The sequence below is a fragment of the Entelurus aequoreus genome, linkage group LG18 (assembly GCF_033978785.1).
Source record: "Entelurus aequoreus isolate RoL-2023_Sb linkage group LG18, RoL_Eaeq_v1.1, whole genome shotgun sequence".
In the NCBI taxonomy this organism is placed as follows: domain Eukaryota; kingdom Metazoa; phylum Chordata; class Actinopteri; order Syngnathiformes; family Syngnathidae; genus Entelurus; species Entelurus aequoreus.
Window position 1 is genome coordinate 23,581,973 of NC_084748.1, and position 17,407 is coordinate 23,599,379.

General features: G+C 43.1%; 1 long non-coding RNA gene across 1 annotated transcript; it reads left to right on the forward strand.

The window, feature by feature from the left end:
- The first annotated feature begins 835 nt into the window (after nt 1-835).
- LOC133633546 (uncharacterized) lies at nt 836-17,135 on the forward strand. The gene is made up of 3 exons (XR_009821779.1): nt 836-934; nt 15,142-15,432; nt 16,793-17,135. It is a non-coding gene; the product is annotated as an uncharacterized LOC133633546 (long non-coding RNA).
- Nucleotides 17,136-17,407: the final 272 nt, after the last annotated feature.

Genomic DNA, 17,407 nt, shown 5'->3' on the forward strand with positions numbered 1-17,407 from the left:
TAAGAGATGACATCCAAAAGTGTTCAATGATTAACAAATTTGCTCCGCCATTTTGAAAGCAGCAGACATTTGGCTTACTCGTTGGCAGTGGCCGAGTATGTTTTGTACCATGCTATTGATTTTATAAACTGTATATATATTGGAAAATAAAGTAGGTATGTGTGTAAAATGTTAAACATTCATTCATTTGAATAAAACCAGTATTATCAGACAGGTCTTGTTAAGACTAGTTACGTGATATAAGAATAATTTTGCTGTGATACATGTTTAAAAAGTTATGATTGTTTTAACCTGGTCAAAATGCACTAATTTATGGTCAACCTCTTCAATACAAAGTCATTGGGGCTCGAGATTTTATTCATGACCTTTTTTGTTAAAAATGCCATAACTTTCTTAATATGTACCCTATTATAAAAAGGTGCCATCAAGCCCCCCGCACCCCAAAATAGATACAAATTAAAATAAGAATTAAACTGTCTGGGTTGAGATTTTTTTACTATAGCCAGAATGATCATAAACAATCATTTTGTTTACTTGTTTTTGACAGAAGTTAAATATGATTCACCCAAAAAGTTAACATCCATACAGAGTGACCCCATATATGTAAATACTTTCCATTTATATTATAGTTCCATCCATCTATTTTCTACTGCTTTTCCCTTTCGTGTCGTGGGGGGTGCTGGAGCCTATCCCAGCTGCGCTCGGGCGGAAGGCGGGGTACACCCTGGACAAGTCAACACAGATCGACAGACAACATTCACACACTCGCGTCACTTTAGTGTTGCCAATCAACCTATCCCCAGTTTGTGAACCAAAATGTGTTTTTTCATTAACAGGATGGACAAAAAGAAAATGACAACAAAAAAGAGGTTAAGAGTTCCCACAAAGAAAATAAAGGACCTGCATAATTCTCCTCCCCCAAATGAGCAATCTGGTAAGTCTCTATGTATGTGTGGCAAAGCGCACTACGGTTAAGCCAAATTGCAGTGTTACATGTAGCTAACAAACTGGAAAAAGGACTTCATTTGTTTGTTTCGTATTTAAAGAACAGCTGAGAATGCCACCTTGGGAAAGTCGCCCCAAGGAAGTTAGGTAACAGTACCCTAATTGTAATGAGGCCACACACCTCTAAGACAGCGATGGGCAAGCTCATCCTACTGCATATGCTTTAAAATGCAAATAGGGATGGGGAGAGGGAATAATCATAACATTTTTGTCCAAATGAGGTGACAAATACCAGTCCAAATTTGTATACGTGTACAGCTCTGGTAATGGGTACATTCGTACCCACCTGCACAAACGTACTTCAAAATGTAACAATCAAAATAAATATGACTTTTTTTTTTGTTTACTATGGCACACATATATAATATGCATTAGTTTGACCATTTGAAATCAACAATAATAAAAAGGAGATGCTTTGAAATAGCATAAAAATGCCCCAAAAACTTGGAAAAACGCGATTCATAGCGTTACTTTTTGGTGTAACCATCATGACCGTTCTGTTTAGGTATATATTTCTTTTATATTTTGATAAATCATCATATTTATGTATTACTAAATTTAAATAGGTATTGATCAATCTTTAAGCTGTGTGTATTTGATTTCAGTTTGCTTTTGACATCTTATTTAGAATTGGAGTTGAAGCTTTTACAACCTTGTGTTGCGCTCATGATGGCGTAACCAAACTAGATTTCATTTAATGATCTTATTTTTAATATTTATTCCCTTTTTTACAGTAGTATATTTAAATATTCATTTATAAACATTGAATACATTTCAAATATCAATAAAATGCAATTTCCTTCATCTTATAGGGTAATAATTTCGCCACACCTAGTGTGTGTGTGACAATCATTGGTACTTTAACTTTAATGTTTAGTTACACCAAGTCATGAGCGTAACACTCAGCTTCATCACTTTGACTTGTAATATCTCTAATTCTGGTGGTGTTTTATGCTTTTTTCTTTTTGGAACATGTACTATACATATAATACAATAAAGTCCCATATAAAATTATGTTTCTAGCAATACTTTAATTTTGCCTTTGAAAGTAACACTCCAATGTCCATTAGTGGAGCTGTACATGTCACGATCGGGGGGTCGCAGCTTGCTGCGCGGTTGTTCTCCCAATGCAAAGGAACGGCTCCGGACGAAGGCGTAAGGTAGGAAGTGATTTATCTATCATAAATCATCCAATAAACAAAAACAACAAGGATGCGTGCAGAGCGCACGGGAAGTTAAGGAACTTATTACTTAGCATAGGCAAAAGACAAGGAACACTAGAACTCAAAAACTCACGTGACAAGTGCATGGAGCAAACACAATGAGAGCAGGACGAGTGACTGGCAAAGGCAACTTAAATAATGCCTCTGATTAGCGCTCGGGAAGCAGGTGAGCGGGCGAGCACTAATCAGAGACAGGTGCACACAAAGAGTGACCATGACAACCAAAACAAACTCACAGGAGCACAACAAATAACAAAAGGAGTCCAAAATTAACAGAAAACACAAAAACATGATCCGGACCATGGATCATGACAGTACCCCCTCCTCAAGGACAGATACCAGATGTCCATATGAAAACAAAAACAAAAAACAAGCAGGGTCTAAAGTCACGGGCGGGCGGAGGGAGGACTTGGAGGTGGGTCGCCAGGCCAAGTGTCCCCGAATCCACCGAGGCAAAGTCAAGTGGCGGCGGCGAGTGGAACGCCGCTGCAGCAAGCGAGGCGGGCGACCAGGGAATGGCCACATTCGTGGCCGACGGGGAGGTGGGCGCACTTGGCGAGGCGGACGACCAGGGAGCGGCCACATCCGTGGTCGACGAGGAGGTGGGCGTGTCGGCGCCGTCATGGCAGGCGTGGCAGCAGGCACCGGCGCCGTCATGGCAGGCGTGGCAGCAGGCACCACTGGCGAGTCTGGTGTGGTTGCAGGCACCACCGGCGAGTCTGGTGTGGTTGCAGGTACCACCGGCGAGTTTGGCGTGGTTGCAGGTACCACCGGCGAGTTTGGCGTGCTTGCAGGTACCACCGGCGAGTTTGGCGTGCTTGCAGGTACCACCGGCGTCTGGCGTGGTGCAGGTGCAGGCGTCTGGCGTGGTGCAGGCGCAGGCGTCTGCCGAGGTGCAGGCGTCTGGCGAGGAGCAGGTGCAGGCGTCTGGCGAGGAGCAGGTGCAGGCGTCTGGCGAGGAGCAGGTGCAGGCGTCTGGCGAGGAGCAGGTGCAGGCGTCTGGCGAGGAGCAGGTGCAGGCGTCTGGCGAGGAGCAGGTGCAGGCGTCTGGCGAGGAGCAGGTGCAGGTGTCTGGCGAGGAGCAGGTGCAGGCGTCTGGCGAGGAGCAGGTGCAGGCGTCTGGCGAGGAGCAGGTGCAGGCGTCTGCCGAGGAGCAGGTGCAGGCGTCTGCCGAGGAGCAGGTGCAGGCGTCTGCCGAGGAGCAGGTGCAGGCGTCAGCCGAGGAGCAGGTGCAGGCGTCAGCCGAGGAGCAGGTGCAGGCGTCAGCCGAGGAGGAGGTGCAGGCGTCAGCCGAGGAGCAGGTGCAGGCGTCTGCCGAGGAGCAGGTACTGGTGTGGGAACCAGCCGAGGTGCAGGTACTGGTCTGGGAACCAGCCGAGGTGCAGGTACTGGTCTGTGAACCAGCCGAGGTGCAGGTACTGGTCTGGGAACCAGCCGAGGTGCAGGTACTGGTCTGGGAACCAGCCGAGGTGCAGGTACTGGTCTGGGAACCAGCCGAGGTGCAGGTACTGGTGTGGGAACCAGCCGTGGAGCAGGTGCTGGTGTGGAAACCAGACTTGGAGGTACTGGTGTGGAAACCAGACTTGGAGGTACTGGTGTGGAAACCAGACTTGGAGGTGTTGGTCGTGACTTTGGCGGAGGTGGCCTGGCAGGAGGTTGTGGCTTGGCATGCCGACGGACTGGTGGTGGAGGACGGGCTGGAGGTTGCGGCTTGGCAGGCCGAAGGACAGGTGGCGGCGGCCGGGATGGAGGTTGCCGCCTGGCTGGGCGCAGCCGAGCAGCCCCACCAGCACAGCTCCCGGCCCCAGCCCCCCCCCTCAAGGGGCGGATACCAGACGCGCTGCTTGCGGTCTGGAACAGTCTTTACGGGTGGGTGGCGGGAAGTCAGGAGGGGGGCAAAATCCTCCCCTCTAAATTGTCCAAAATGTCTTTTCCCACCCCCCACCTGAGGTCTTTTGGGAGGATGAGAGGAAAAAGTCACTGACGTGGGCGGGGCTAGAGTCCTAGGGGGCGGAGCTTGGAACTCAGAAGGAGACTGTGGCTGACATCTAAATTTCAAAAGAATGTCCTGACAAGGTATAATTTTAGAATTAAAGTCTTTAGGAGGTTGTTGACGCAAGGAGACAGAATTCAGAAGAAAAAAAAAATTCTGGGCCATGACGTCATCAGCCGTGGACGGAGTGACGTCATCGGGGGAAGGATACTGGGCTGCCTGCAACTTGCTTCGGTCCGGGGGAGGAGCTTGCGGGAGTGACGTGTTCTGACGGCGAGGCGAAGCCCTTCTGGACGGCTTCCGCCTTTGCCTGCGCGTCCGGTACTGCTGTGTAGCGGCGATGTCTTCGGACCAGAGGGAGTCGATGGGGATCAGGGAGCCTCCAGGTCCCCACATAAGGTTCGACCTCTCCTCCGTCGAATAGCGAAGCGTCTCCACTTCCATCGCTCGCAACACCATGCGCGTACCTTCATCCATCTCACTCTGGTTCGTTTGCGGGAGAACGGAAGCTGCTCTCATTCTGTCACGATCGGGGGGTCGCAGCTTGCTGCGCGGTTGTTCTCCCAATGCAAAGGAACGGCTCCGGACGAAGGCGTAAGGTAGGAAGTGATTTATCTATCATAAATCATCCAATAAACAAAAACAACAAGGATGCGTGCAGAGCGCACGGGAAGTTAAGGAACTTATTACTTAGCATAGGCAAAAGACAAGGAACACTAGAACTCAAAAACTCACGTGACAAGTGCATGGAGCAAACACAATGAGAGCAGGACGAGTGACTGGCAAAGGCAACTTAAATAATGCCTCTGATTAGCGCTCGGGAAGCAGGTGAGCGGGCGAGCACTAATCAGAGACAGGTGCACACAAAGAGTGACCATGACAACCAAAACAAACTCACAGGAGCACAACAAATAACAAAAGGAGTCCAAAATTAACAGAAAACACAAAAACATGATCCGGACCATGGATCATGACAGTACACATACTCAAATAAAACATTTTAAACACTTTCTCTTTTGCACTCTCTCTTTCAGGGTGTTTGGCATTCGTCAGATGGGAGGACGGTTATACCGGCAAAATCTTTACAGGAGCAGACATTTTGTCAAGAGATGAAGCTCCTGTGCGGATCTTAGATCTTAGAACAGGAGATTCAGTTTTAGCAAAGTGGTCAGATGGTAAATTTTATAGGGCAACTGTTGAATATATTTCAGGAAAAGATCAGACTCAGTCACCAAAAGGCTGCCAAACTCCACAGGAGTCATTTATATATATGTTGGAAGCCAATGAGCCATCACACTCAACATCAGGGTCTGACACCATTACAGTAGATCAGAACCCACTGTCTGAACATGATAATATCACAGCGCTGAATCTATCAAGTGATGGGGAACTTGTAACAGGCAGCAACACTGTTGGACCACCAACAACCTATGGGTAAGCTTGACATTTATTACCTCATGCCTATGGGGCTACAAGTTCAAAACTTTTATTCTTTATAAAATGCAATTTGGTGAATTTCCAAACCAAAAAAGCAGCATTAACTGCCATCAAATAATTGTTTCAGTAAATAGTATGAGAATGACAAATACAAATATTTAATGTATTTAATAGCCCAAAACCCAACATCTGTATCCACTTACATTTCAGGATTAAAAGTTCTGAACTTGTGGACCCTGAAAACAATTATTTGCCATCATTTTATTACTTTTTAACCATGGTCAAAATGTTCATAGAGTGTAAATATCCACTCTACAATCTCATGTGTCAAAACTAGGGAGTAACAAAATGAACATATGTCATGGTTACAATTGTTATCACAGTATTGATGAATGTGCTCAAGAAGTACTTCAACACACACTGAAATCTTATAAAAAAGTTTAATTGAGAAAAGAAAATTGTTACACAAAATATACTTTCTTAACAGAAGAAATCTAAGTTTTTAAACATTCAGTTTTATGTCAAAATATGAATTCCGCATTTTTTAAAATTAAATATAAATACAAATATACACAAACATAAATAAAAGTAGTTTAAGGATGGGAGTTGAAGGATGAGTGTCAAAAAACAGAGCTAACTTTGCTTTCAATCAGCAATCGAGCATTAACGAAACACCCTTGGATTCTCAGAGCAACACACAACACCGGAAATGTGTCCCGTGAAACCTGTCCGACCGGAGCTTTCAACAATAACAAAAGTTCCATGGATGAATTAAGTAAACAATATCAAAAAATAGGATCCAAACAAAATTTGTGGAACGCTCGCCTCGGCCGTAGGTACTTGCTGTTGCTCCACTGAATTTCAGGACAGGGAAACCAAAACAAGCTTGCTAGTTAGCATAATTAGCATCATGTGTGTCCCTTCCATTGCTTACTGTTAACTGATTGTCTGTTATCATACTTGCCAACCCTCCCGAATTTTCCGGGAGACTCCCGAATTTCAGTGCCTCTCCCGAAAATCTCCCGGTGTCATGTATTGGTTATCCATCTGGTCACATGACCAGGAACAGGGAACGGATTTGTTTAAGGTACCAGTTGTTATGTAACACCACACACATGTGACGGAGCCGGCCGGCAGTGTGATGTTCCTGTCGGTCTGTAATTAATAATAAACATTCTAAAGGATACTAAGCTTTGGGTATTCAATTCAGTGGTAAGATTGACACACAACAATGGCGACGAGGATTATTGTGGACGTTTGAAGACTGTTTAGTTGGACGTTAAAAGGAGTTAAACAAGCAACATGGACAAGTCGGGGATTCAAACGTTCGCATGTTACACGGACCCAGCCACGCTCGGGCCGAGATGGACCCGTTGGCTGACTTCGTTTGAATTATATGCTGATGGGAAAGGACTGATTATTGATGCTGACGCCACGGCTGTGGTGAAGCAGAGGAGAAGAGCTCTACTTTTACACCTGGCGGGACCAGACGTCCAGGATGTGTTCCAAACTCTACCAGACACCGGGGAGGTGACTGACTATGCGAAGGTAGTCACGGCGCTGAACACCTACTTCGTGCCCAAAGTCAACTCAGCATATGCCCGCCAGACGTTTCACAAGTTGTGCCAGGAAACAGGTGAGACGGTGCAACAGTTTTCTACACGTTTGAGACGGACTGCGAGGGATTGCGGCTTTCAGGCTGACACAGACAACCAGATAAGGGACGCTATCCTGAATAAATGTACATCATCATATGTGCGCAGAAAGCTACTGGAGGAAGGGGACACGTTGACTCTTGCCCGCACATTGGAATTAGCCTCACAATGTGAGAGGATCGAGGAACAGATGGCAGCCATGTCTCTAACTGAGGAAAAGAGGGAACCTACAGTCTACGGGAGGGACACGGAGGCTGTGCATCGCGTTGCTCAAAAAGGAGGGAAATACTATACACCTGGAGGGAAAACAGCGGAAAAAGAAGAAGGCGCCACTTCGGAGAGGAAGTGCTTCAGATATGGATGCGCTGATCACATGGCAAAAGATCCCAAATGCCCTGCACGTGGACAGACATGTCACAAATGCAACGGGAAGGACCACTACGCCAAAATGTGCCGTTCAAGAGGATCAAGAAATCAAAATGTGAACAATCTGGAGGTAGAACATGACAGTGAGTTTGCATTCAATGTGAAAGAGGATGACATGTCAGAGAAACTTACATTTTGTGTGGGGGGAGTTAAGGTGGAAATGCTGGTTGATTCTGGTGCTAAGAGCAATGTGATGGGAACAAATGTATGGGAAAAACTAAAAGCAGAAAATATCAAATGTAATTCTTATGTGCCAAAAGAGCAGAGGAATTTGTACCCATACTCATCCAGTGAACCACTGCCAATTAAGGGGATGTTTGAGTGTGAAATCACCATCGGTGACAGATCTGAACAGGCAGAGTTCATTGTAATCAAGGGTAATGGTGAACCACTACTGGGGAGAAAGACAGCCATGAAACTAGGGGTGCTGAAAATAGGTGAGAATGTATCTGTAGTTACAGATATCAAAGGCACCCTCAGGCAACAATACCCAAAGGTCTTTAAGGGTGTAGGAAAATTAAAAGCCAAACAGCTCAGCCTATACATAGACCCAAAAGTCAAGCCAGTGGCACAGCCTCTCAGGCGCATACCATACAACCTCAGAGAGGCTGTAGAGAATAAAATAAAGGAGCTGACTGAGCTAGACATAATAGAGTGTGTCAAAGGTCCCACCCCTTGGTTAAACCCCGTGGTGATATCCCCAAAACCTGACAATGATATCAGGTTGTGTCTAGATATGAGGAGGGCCAACGAAGCGATCATAAGAGAACGGTACCCTATTCCAACCGTGGATGACGTTTTACAAGGCCTGAATGGCTCTGCTATATTTAGCAAGCTAGATCTTAAATGGGGCTACCATCAGTTAGAACTGACCCCAGAGTCAAGAGATATAACCACTTTTGCAGTACACAATGGAGTGTACAGGTACAAAAGGCTGATTTTTGGTGTCTCATCAGCCAGTGAGCAATACCAGCATGAGATAGCCAATGCACTAGCCGGCATCGAGGGTGTCGAGAACATATCAGATGATGTGATAGTGCATGCACAAGATCAGGAAACACACGACAAGAGGTTACATGCTGTGATGAAGAGGCTTTCACAGTGAGGTTTAACACTAAATCCAGATAAATGTCAATTCAACATGGACAAGTTGGTTTTCATGGGGATACTTCTGACACAGAAAGGGATTGGTCCTACAGAAGAGAGGGTCAGAGCTATAGTAGAGGCCAGAGAACCCGAGGATGCTTCGGAAGTCAGGAGCTTCTTGGGTCTCGTAGGATTCAGTTCGAGATTTATCTCAGGTTTTGCAACAATATCAGAACCTTTAAGACGCCTGACCAGAAAAGACGTACCATTTGAGTTCGGTCCAGAACAGAAAAAAGCGTTTCAGGTTTTGAAGGAGGAATTAGCAAAAGCTGTTATACTAGCCTACTTTGACAAAGACGCACCAACCAAGGTGATAGCAGATGCTAGTCCAGTAGGGTTAGGTGCAGTGCTAGTGCAAAAACAACAGGGGGAGATGGTACCTGTGTGCTACGTGAGTCGCAGCCTGACAGACTGTGAGCGTAGGTACTCTCAGACAGAGCGCGAAGCTTTAGCTCTAGTATGGGCTTGTGAGAGACTACATCCTTATGTGTATGGCAAGAGATTTGATTTGGTCACAGACCATAAGCCATTAGAGGTTATATATGGCCCTAGATCCAAACCATCCGCACGCATTGAGAGATGGGTCCTCAGATTACAGCCATATGATTTCAGAGTTGTATATGTACCTGGGAAACAAAACATAGCAGACCCATTGTCACGGCTGCTGGGCAACACAGCACAGAAAGAGGTACACAAACATGATTCAGAAGAGTATGTTAGATTGGTAGCAATGAGTGCCACACCCTAAGCACTTACTACACGAGAGATAGAGGAAGCCTCTGCTACTGACCCAGAATTAATTGAGGTACGCAATGCAATAACAAGTGGATGTTTTGATAATTGTAAACAGTATGCACCAATTGTTAACGAGCTATGTACTATTGGATACATTGTGTTACGGGGGACACGCATAGTGCTGCCTCAGAGACTGCAAGCACGAGCACTTACACTAGCCCATGAGGGACATTTGGGAATAGTGGGAACCAAACAGCACCTCAGAACCAAGGTTTGGTGGCCTGGCATGGAGAAGGCAGCCGAGAAGTACTGTAAGGCCTGCCATGGATGCCAGATTGTAGCCAGACATGACCCACCAGAACCACTGAGATCCACAAGTCTACCGGACGGGCCCTGGCAAGATGTGGCCATAGATCTGCTAGGACCGCTGCCAACTAACCACTCCATACTTGTGGTGGTGGACTACTACAGTCGCTATTATGAGTATGACATTATGACCTCCACAACTGCAGAGAAGGTTGTGGACAGTCTGGAGTCTATTTTCAGCAGACACGGACTGCCAGTTACCTGCAGGTCAGACCAGGGGCCACAGTTCAAGTCTGACGTGTTCAAGGAGTATTGCAAGACAAATGGAATCACACACGTGAAGACGACTCCAAAGTGGGCTCAAGCAAATGGAGAAGTTGAGCGTCAGAACTCATCACTAATGAAAAGGATAAGGATCGCCCATGCAGAAGGACTGGACTGGAAACGTGAACTAAGGAAGTATGTGACTGTGTACCGGAGCATAGAACATGCTACTACTGGGAAGAGCCCTGCTGAGCTACTCTTCAATCGGAGGATGAGGGGAAAATTGCCAGATCTCTGTGGATCACACACAGCGTCGCTGGAAGTACGTGATAGAGATGCAGAGCAAAAGGGAAAAGCAAAGCTCTATGCTGATGAACGACGGGGAGCTCAGTACTCACAAGTAGACGTTGGAGACACAGTGCTCGTACAGCAGGACAAGGTGGACAAGTTCACCACACCCTTCAACGCGACACCACATAAAGTGGTGAGCAAAACAGGGAATCAGGTTGTGGTTGAATCACCAACAGGAGCGAGATATCAGAGAAACACCACACATGTAAAGAGATATGTGACAAACCGACCAGCAGAGAGACACGACACACAAGAGGAGACGCAGTGGACGGAGGACATTGCACTTGGAGTGGACACAGAGGGACAGACTAATGACAATCACACTCCACACCATACCCGGATGTCAGAGGTGCCAAAGGCCAGACCCCAAAGGGTTACAAAACCGCCTGGAAGGTTCAGTGATTTTGTCTTGACCTAGGTTGACTTACATTGGAAAAAAAAAGAAAAGAGAGTTATTGTGCATTGGGAAAAAAAGTGTTTCACATGTTACTGTGCAATGGTTTCACAGGTTTGTTTGGAGAAAACGTTTTGTGGTTTTAAGGGTCAGTACAGAGGTTGTTTACGGTACAAGTTTATTTCCAAGGAAAAGAGGGATGTCATGTATTGGTTATCCATCTGGTCACATGACCAGGAACAGGGAACGGATTTGTTTAAGGTACCAGTTGTTATGTAACACCACACACATGTGACGGAGCCGGCCGGCAGTGTGATGTTCCTGTCGGTCTGTAATTAATAATAAACATTCTAAAGGATACTAAGCTTTGGGTATTCAATTCAGTGGTAAGATTGACACACAACACCCGGGAAAACCATTCTCCCGAAAATCTCCCGATTTCTAGCCGCACAACAATATTGGGGGCGTGCCTTAAAGGCACTGCCTTTAGCGTCGTCTCTCACCTGAAAAGGAGACTATTATATATGTCTCCGTTATCCATAGGTTTATCTATAACCCATAAAGTAGGCAGGCACGGAGCTATTTCTCAGCGTGTGTTTATTCCAGCCGGCACGTTAATACTGGGCTACGGGGTGTTAGCCAATGACTTTGGCTGGGGGGCGGGACTTCCGGGAGAGATAGGAAAGTTAATAGGAAGTGGGTGTTCGAGTTTTGCCGGGAAAAGGGATAGACATACACTACCGTTCAAAAGTTTGGGGTCACCCAAACAATTTTGTGGAATAGCCTTCATTTCTAAGAATAAGAATAGACTGTCGAGTTTCAGATGAAAGTTCTCTTTTTCTGGCCATTTTGAGCGTTTAATTGACCCCACAAATGTGATGCTCCAGAAACTCAATCTGCTCAAAGGACGGTCAGTTTTGTAGCTTCTGTAACGAGCTAAACTGTTTTCAGATGTGTGAACATGATTGAACAAGGGTTTTCTAATCATCGATTAGCCTTCTGAGCCAATGAGCAAACACATTGTACCATTAGAACACTGGAGTGATAGTTTCTGGAAATGGGCCTCTATACACCTATGTAGATGTTGCACCAAAAACCAGACATTTGCAGCTAGAATAGTCATTTACCACATTAGCAATGTATAGAGTGTATTTATTTAAAGTTAAGACTAGTTTAAAGTTATCTTCATTGAAAAGTACAGTGCTTTTCCTTCAAAAATAAGGACATTTCAATGTGACCCCAAACTTTTGAACGGTAGTGTACATTGGAGCTGTTGTGTGGTTGAATTATAATAATAATAATACATTTTATTTAGTATAGCGCTTTTCAAAGCACTTAAAGATGCTTTACAGGAGAAAAAATTAAAATATGAAACCGTTTAAAGTAATAATATAAATTACAGGAAATATAAAAGCAGTACATTGTAAAATACATAATAATACAGGACAATTACAAGACAGGACATTACAAGACACAGAACACTAATCACTAATCACTGGTTAAAAGCAGATCTGAATAGGTGTGTTTTGAGAAGGCTTTTGAAGGTTACATATATAAAGGTTATATATATATATATATATATATATATATATATATATATATATATATATATATATATATATATATATATATATATATATATATATATATATATATATATATATATATATATATATATATTAGGGGTGTAACGGTACGGGTATTTTATCGAACCGTTTCGGTACGGGGGTTCCGGTTCGGTTCGGAGGTGTACCGAAAGAGTTTCCACACGGACATATTAAGTAGCGTACTGCACGTTTTGTAAACAATACTCAAAATGCCGGACATTTGAGGCATCCAAGAAACTCCGCCCCGACAGCTCCGCAAAAGAGGACACGCCCGGTGAAAAGAGGACGCACGGCCAGTCTATGACCTAGCCCGTTAGCTGCCAGCATGCCAGCAAAAGAGGACATGTCCGGTGAAACCGGTCACTGCTAGCTGCTGGCAGCGACCGGGCCAGATCTTGACCACACGTCCCCCCCCCCACCGGACACACTCTCCCCTGCGGGCCTGCCCGGGCGGCGCCCCCCTAACGCCTCAAATGTCCGGCACCTCGAGTTATGATTGCGTGTATTAACAATGTACGTTCAGAGTTAAGGTTACAAAATGTGCGCGCAGCAGCATTCGTGAGGGAGGGGGAGGGACAGAGAGAGCGCGAGCGAGAGAGTTATGATAAACGCTTTTTATCCATAGATTTATCAGATTAAATGTTTTATTATCTATAGCAGGGGTGTCAAAAGTGTGCCCCGGAGGCCATTTGCGGCCTACAACTAATTTTTTAAAGGCCCACGGCACATTCTAAAAATACTATTAAAATAAACAAAAACATAACAAAAGTGAAATAATAAAGCTTAAAGGTTAAATGTAATTTAGAAAAAGTTGCAATGTTGACTACTAAAACAAAGCTGTTTTTTTTCTTTCAAACTGTCATTGCTCAAAACATAATATTGAATCAAAATGTTATTATGAATTATTGACCTATCCAAGGTTCTCATTTCTTCACATCAAATATTCCACTAAGAAAAATATTTTTGGTGGAAGATTTTGCAAATTTGGTAAATAAATAACCAAAAAATTTATATTTTGTTGTTTTCTTACTGTACCGAAAATGAACCGAACCGTGACCTCTAAACCGAGGTACGTACCGAACCGAAATTTTTGTGTACCGTTACACCCCTAGTATATATATATATATATATATATATATATATATATATATATATATATATATATATATATATATATATATATATATATATATATATATATACACACACATATATACATACATACACATGTGCTACTTTGTTGAACAATTTCCCTTGTGGATCATTAAAGTTTGTCTAAGTCTAAGTATTGTTGACTAGGTGAGTTGTATATTTCCTTGCAGTCAGATGATTTCATCTTCAGTATTGGTCCAGTTCCTTTGTCTTTGATGCGAAATGTTTCTGTTTAGGAGTACTGTACAGAACGATTATAGATAATGGTCAATTTTGGTCATTGTACATTTATTTTCATTATTGGTACCGTCCATCATAGAGTAAGGAGAACAAATCATTTATACACTGCTGATTTTGTAGTTTGAGGTCTGTTACTTATATTATTATTATTATTATTATTATTATTATTAATAATATCATTATAGGCACACTTCAATTGTAAGTTATAGAATCCAAAAAAAAATCTGTAAAATCACTTTGTATGATTTTTTAAGTAATTAATGTGCATCTATTGCATGAAATCCATATTTTATACTTCAGAGAAGTAGAGGTAAAAAAGAGGAAAAAAAGGCAAATTACCTGAAAATCATACAATGTCATTTTTTGTTTTGTTCTATATTTTACAGAATCGCCAGTCTATTAAATACTTGTTCTCCTTTGGCCGCTGGAGGTTAAAATGCGGGTCAATTCAGTAATTTTTTTGTAGTTCAGTATTTCTCATCTCTTGTGATGTATCATGTTGTATGCTTGCATGTTCGAAATAAACTCAAACTCAACTCTTTTGATATTGTATATATATATGGACAAATTGGGTTTATAGAATAGTAATCTATGGTTCAATGAAATTTCATGATAGGTTTACCAAAGAGGGATTCATCGGTCCATCACCCTACAGCGGCAATACAGCCATACCATCACCGTATGGCCTCCACATCAATTGTCAATTTCCCTATGGAGGCCATACATCTAGCCTACCACCGTATGGCCTCAACATCAAAGGTCCATCTCCCTACGAAGGCCATGCATCCTGCCCATCACTGCATGACTTCAACACCGCTGGCCCATCACCAAATGTCTACAACACCTTTGGTCCTTCACCCGGCGTACACAATAGCTTGCCAGCTAGCTGGGTGAATCCACCTGACAATGAAAACCCAGCTTTCCTGGCACCGGACAGGAGAGATGCAGGCAACCCATCTGTCGAGGACACTATCACATATCAACCGCAGGCAGAAAACTCATGGACGCCATGTGATGGATGTAGGGAGGAGTTCGAAAAAATCCTGCGAGAAAAGCAACGAATCGAAGAAGTCCTATTGAATTTAGGCAATTAATTCATGCTAATTTGTTCATGATGTAATTGTTTTGTTTACTTAAATTTGTGATTGGGCCTTGAACACATTCTTTTCTCATTCTGGTATTGTTTGTGCTATTTTTTCCCTTTCAGATCCGGGCCAAGTCAGAGTACTCCAAACTCTCTGCGACCTGGAGACAAATACAGCGATGGCCCTCCTCAACAATCGGGCCAGCAGGAGCTCTTTCCTGATAGCGGCGTATTCATGTCATCATTCCGCCTTGCTGCCATGAGTCATGCTTCAAAGCCCAATTGTATGCGTTTATTCCACGCACTTTTTGACCACTTTTTTACAGTTGAGGAGTGTCAAAATGCTGTCCCTTTTGGTCGCCCTGGAAACAGGAAAGCGCATCATTGACCGGAAAAAAGTTGAAGGAATCCTGAGTAAGTTTTCCCAAACTGAGGGTGTTTTCAGGCCAAAAGTGTAACAATAGTTAAATAGAAGTTCAATATGAGAAAGTTTGATCCCTTATTGATTACAGCACACTAGAAGCATAACTGAATATTACATAATTACAGTTTGTGATTGGCCAAAACACTAGCTTTGTGATAAGCAATATAGTGTTATGTCCATCAACTTGAAGTGTGGTTGTGTGTATTAATGTACTGTATGTTCAGGGTTTTCGGAAGGCATTAAGTCATTAAATGGATTTTGCGTAAATTAAGGCCTTAAACAGCAATAAAAAGCATTAAATGCGTTGTCTAGAGGCATTTAAAAAATGTAATACAATTGTAGGACATGGCCGATAGTCAATACCGGTATGTCAAACGGTAAATGAAAATTAACTTAAGAACGTTACGGTCATCAAAATTGCTACGTCTGTCTGTGTGTTTCTTTTTTTAGCTGTAGCTGTTAAACTGCATACAAGAGGTATTGTAAGGTGGGAACGCGACAAAAGCACTGCCTCAATACGGCAAAATGAAACTGCACTGGGGGCCTAAACTTTTCCATTCTTTGGTTATTGTAGGCGTGTAGTCCTTAACTGTGACACCATGTCAGGATAATGGGGAAGCTGAGCTTTTTTCATACACGACTCGTTTATTTCAATCACCTTCACTTCAACACATATGAGCTAACTTTGCTAACATTAGCAACTGTCGTGACGCAGGCACCTCAAGTGATCTACGCTGGCCTAGGATGGACAAACAAGGCAATTTTCACAGCAGACCACAACTCTTTTATTCTCTGACGTTCCCACAATAAATGAATACAAGACATGACACTCGATACATAACTTCCTATTTAATGTAAACATTTTAAACAACAGAGAGGGTGTAAAATACAATATATTCAATGACATTGCTTTTTTTTATGCATCTTATTGGCATTTTTCCAAATATCGTTCTGTATTTTTCTAAAATGTCTACGACCATGCAAAGTCAAAACACCAGATGCTACTCCAGAAAAATAAATACATACAAATACATTCTCCAATTAAACAGCTTTGTAAGCCAATTCTAATACACTAGATAGTAACAGTTAATGTAAACTTTCCAACTAATTAACTTGTCTAATGCTTACAACTGTGTGTATACAGATAATTGTAAGCTTTTGACTATATATAATAACTATATGCAGTTGCACATGGGCATTACATTTTTTTAAGTACCAAAAAAATGGGATTAAAAAGCATTAAATTAGATTTGCATTATTATTATTATTGCATTGCATAGATTTGATACCTGTAGAAACTCGGATGTGGCAAAATTACGAATGCCTGATTATTATGTTCTTGCCTTACAGCGTATGTCCTGAGATGCGGTACCCTTCCTGATTGGGACAATATTGAGGAGGCCAAGCTCAAGAAAGCTTTGGTAAACAAATGTCGGGCCAGAGCAGGTTTTAAGTAGGCCCTTGTACCTGCCAAGTTCATTCTGGGGTAGGATGTTTCCTTTATAAACATGTTAATATTTTGGTCTGGGGTTGCACAGTATATGTTGTATAAAATTGCCCTATGATGTAGCTTTTAGTACCACGTTATACTGTGACAATGCATATTGAGCTGTGCTGTGTCTCGCAAATTTGGCACCGATGCAACCTCACTAACAAGCTAGCGGCTAATATCCTTTCACAGTGCAAAGTTGTTTCCAAATAAAAAAATAATACAACTGGAAATGACGCAGTATGTTACTGCTTACATAATCAGGTATATTAGTAGCTTTTATAACCAATTTCAAAATGTTTAAATTAATTTATGTACCAAATGTTATATTGTTAACGCAGGAGGCTGTTCTATTGTTTACAACAGTGTTTCTTAATCACAGGGCTGGGGCCCACTGTTTGGCTGCGAGTACCCCTTGGGGGCCGCCAATAAATATCGGTTTCTTAGCTGTGTTCCGTCCATATGGGCCGCAATGG